The sequence below is a fragment of the Pinus tabuliformis genome, chromosome Q (assembly GCF_031772625.1).
Source record: "Pinus tabuliformis cultivar Carrire ecotype Pingquan chromosome Q, CPIR1, whole genome shotgun sequence".
Taxonomy (NCBI): Eukaryota; Viridiplantae; Streptophyta; class Pinopsida; order Pinales; family Pinaceae; genus Pinus; species Pinus tabuliformis.
In genome coordinates, this window is record NC_142296.1 from 435622989 (window position 1) to 435627443 (window position 4455).

Sequence of the window (4455 nt, forward strand, 5' to 3'; positions counted from 1 at the left end):
GATGATGCGGAATTGGCAAATAGGCAATTCAAAGTCCAGGGACATGGGCTCGTGGGATCGTTTGCTGCCCAAGACCTGAAGCTCATGTATCATCTTCCTGAACCGCAAGCGACCTATAATGCACAGTTTGTTAAAAAGTTCGTAGTAGAAAATCCGGATCTATCAGACACCACTAAAGAATGGTTAAGAAGAGATGAGCCGTTGAAAAAGGATAAAAATGGTATGTACAGCACTGGTTCCCTTACCTCTCCATATTGTTTTACTGCAGCCATGCTCTGTAGATTATTTGGTATGCCCGATATCAATAAGTTTTCATCTGAATGGCTACCATTAGTTGACAACGCGACTAACTCCGAGATAGTAGATTGGGCCAAAATCCTTTCTGATACTCTATACACGACGGTTGTCAATTACCGTTCTAAGAGATCCTTCTCCCAAAGGGTCTATCCTCCTTTTTATTTGTCTGCCTATATAATGGACTATGTCTGTCTTGTATCAAATTTTCCTACCATGGGTTGGAAATGGACTACCCAAGACCCATTTCCCATCCATGTTTATCATAAAGTCTTATGGGATTCCCAGTTTGCCTCTCATTTTTACCAGATTTTCCATGGGCTCATATTGCCCATACATAGAATGATATATGATAAGGACCCCCCAAGGTGCTCTCCCGAGGCCCAAATTGACATCATCCCCATCGCGAGATGGTTTGGGGAAGAATGGTTTACCTACATTCGAGTTTTTGGAAGCACTGTACCTCCATATGTCCTACCCTTGTATGTCCCTGATAAACTGTTGGCCCGGGAAATCGCTTATCAAACTTGTTCTGAAGGCGGCTTAACCAAGGACCTAAAGGAAAAAAAGAAGGCCATTTGGCCTCAATTTCCCGTCACTTGTGGGGCCTTCTCTTTGTTCGATGTGGGACACGCTTTTGACGAGGTGGAGAATGTGACGTGTCTTCAATTATTTAAGTTCTCATCAAGACCATTCGACCCAAATAATGTGGCCCAGGAATTTACAACCAACGTCAAGATAAGAGTGTTCTCTGGGAAGAAAGATCTGTTTGATGATCTCTTTCAGAGTAAGAGCTCGCTCAAAGAGATTTTGCAAGAAGCTCAGTCAAGGTTGTCTCCAGACGACCTCCGGAAATTCATGTTATATAGAGAGAGAAGGCTGGCTAGTATTCCACTAGAAGGGCTACGAGTAGCTACTAGAGAACCAACGCCGAGCATCAGCCTCAGTGAAAACTCCAGCACTTCCAGATCTAAATCCAGCGCCACAAGAGAAATATCTGAACATCCTGAAGAGTCTGTGCACGACAAAGAAAAGAACGAAGAAACAACCAAAGACACAGCTCAGTCAAGTACGATGGCTCAGCAGCAAGTTATCGCCTCACCACCAAGAAAAGTTCCCCCTCCTGTCGTCGAAACACCTCTTGTCACAACAGAGTTGGATAAAGAGTGGGAAACCTTCAATGAATTAATTAATCTTGAAGGGCAAGTCCCGAAGACACCTGTGGGCAATACACAGGTGGTGCAAGAGGTCGTCTCGACCATAGTCAGTAGCGCCGCAGAAGCAGAACACCTTCCTATCGCTCCATCCTCAGAACTTCTACTCAACGTAGAAGAAATTCCTCCACTGGACGTATTCTACAGTCCCCAGCACAAAGCAGTTGTAAGGAGACAAAGAAAGAAGAGAAAGCTTGAGAATGCATTGTCTCAAGATGCTGAACATCTAGACGTCTTGTGGAAAGACCCAAATAATAATCCAACCGAGAATCTCACGAAGCTGTCTCAAATTGCAGGAGCATATGCTTCTACAACTATTGACAAGGCCTCTGAAGTTCAGCAACTCCTAAAAGAACATGAAAATCAAATACAACTGCTACAACAACAGTTGCAACAAGCCAACGCAAACACTGAAGCTTCCAGACAGCTCGAAAAGCTACAGGAAGACTTTCACCAGATGCAGGTAACCTATCAAAGAAGTCTTGAAGAAAAAGAAAAGCAACTGCAAATGGTGCAAGAAATGCATAAAGATGAACCTAAGCTGGCAGATTTTATTTCAGAGTCCATCGGCTTGAACGAGCAACTATCACAGCAACAGGAAGATATGGTACGTAGAGTATCACAGTGGAGACACTTTTGTGAACTAAGCGACAGGATCACCAGCCAGGTGGTGGAATTGCGAAACGACTATGATCAGAACAACAAAAGAGTAATAGAATATTTGACTTGGCAAAATGATGAGGAAGGGAAAAGAGCAGGGGCACCCAAGATTAATGAAAATCACAAGGAGCTACTCTTTAATAAATGGGACGAACGAATCACACAGGCGGAGCAAGCAGCAGAGACAGCGGCGACACAAGCGAGCATCCTTATCGACTGTGTAAATGAAAATTTAAACAGAGCCAATTTGATTTCAGAGACCACCCCGGGATACCTACCGAGCAAGTTGCAACTGGAGACAGAATGGAAGCAGAAAGCGCAGGCAAACGGGAAAACAATCCAAGCATTGGCTAGACTAAATTGGGAAAGTTACTGGACATACTTAGTTAAACCGCACAGCCAATGCATGACAGTAAGATGCATCATGAACGCAGCCGAGAAGGTAGCGCCAGCTCTTATGGATGTCGTTTTCGCAGCCCAGCTAAGCGCAGAAATCAGCCAGCCCACTCTTCTCAAGCCTATGCTTGACAGCTGCAACTTCAAAGACCAAGTTCACAAGTAATTTCATTTAGAATGTTGTTTTTTCCTTTTTAACTAAATTAGAAAAAGGGCGGTCATTTGAGAACCGTATCCTCAATTTTGTAATAATACTATTATTAGAATTAGGAAGTAGTATTTTAACCCTTCTCATTGCATTGGAGAAGGGTCCAGAAATTTGTCAAAAACTTGTCCTCGGAACATGCACTTTTGCACCCTCAGAGGAGGTTTTGATGAATGGAAGGATCGAGATTTATTTATGTTTGCATTTTTAATGTCTGCTACTGATGTTGCACTACTGTACTCTTAGTAGATATTAGAACAAGTAGAGATAAATCATTATTGCTTGAAGTCTGTGAGTAAAAATCAGTCATAAATGGTACTTTTATCTCTTGACGAATTTCTGCTTATATTCTTAGAGTGATATGCAGCTGATATTGTTTATATGTTAATGTATGAGCATATGGGTTATCATTTGGCACTTTTGTATGGTGGACTCATTTATTTATGCTTGACATATGAATGATTTATTTATGCGATATGCTGTTCACGACTGTTTTGTTTAACTTCTTATGCAGAATGGTTCATCTTAAATGGTTTATATTCTTGTGATAGCTTAATGATCTTTATCACCAGTTATTATATGAAATCTTTCTAAATCGCATAATGGAAAAGATATATCCCGGGTTAGCGTAGATTGTATATGTTGTTTTCATTAGATTACTATAGCTTAGAATCAGTTTGCAAGTTAGATTTAAATTAGTTTTAGAATGCTTCCAGAATCAACATAATCAAACTCTACACACACACACATCCCATGCATCGGGAAGCTGGTCCCGTTACCCCCAGTTGGACCCGCTACATCAAACGGGCAAGGAGCCGCTAACCAGGTTCCGGACCGGGTGGGTATCCCCCTTGTTGTCGACCCGATTTCGGGGCCCTCAACAGAAACCTATGGAGAAGTTGAAGAAGCAAGTACAACAAGAAGAACCAGAGGAAATCCATGACAATGAGGAGGAAGCCGAGATACCACAGATGGAGACGGAGGACGCATAAATTCTCTCTATCATTCCACCGTATTTTCCACCAAGGAAACAGGGTGCCAAGCCAATTAAGGACACGAAAGACACAAAGTTTGACACTTTCACACTGCTACTACTAGAAAAAGTGTCATTTGAAGGTGAAGTGCTAGGAAAAATCTTGTAATTAAAAATGGAGGATTGTGACTTTAATGATAGAAGTGAATATCCGCAGTTCGAGCTGAACAAGTACCTAGAACAGGCCTATTATCTAGAGAGCGGAGTTACAAGTTTGGAACCACACCAGTGGGCTACATGATTGCACATATTAGTCTTGCTAAACATGTTATATGTGCCACACTTTGATAGGAGCACATCCAACTGTTGGCTTAGGGGGTCCTAACCCAGGTTCATAGTTAGTTGCACCAACCAACAAAACCCTACAGTACTGGACCTTTCGGCAACAACCCACGTAGCGCAGGCTATAGTCTCACCCGAAGCAATATAGGGGGATGCAAGAACCAAGTTTCTACATCCAGAGACTTGTGTGATTTCTTGCAGTACCTTGGATCTGCCTTCGTGCAGATCAATAAACTCCTAGGGTTTGTTACTCCAACTCAGTTAAAGCGGCCTTCAGGCCTTCACAAAGGCCTACCATCAGCGCTTATGGACCTTCAACAAATGATTCACCTACATACGTGCATCAGAAAGTAATCCTAACTTGGAGCTCA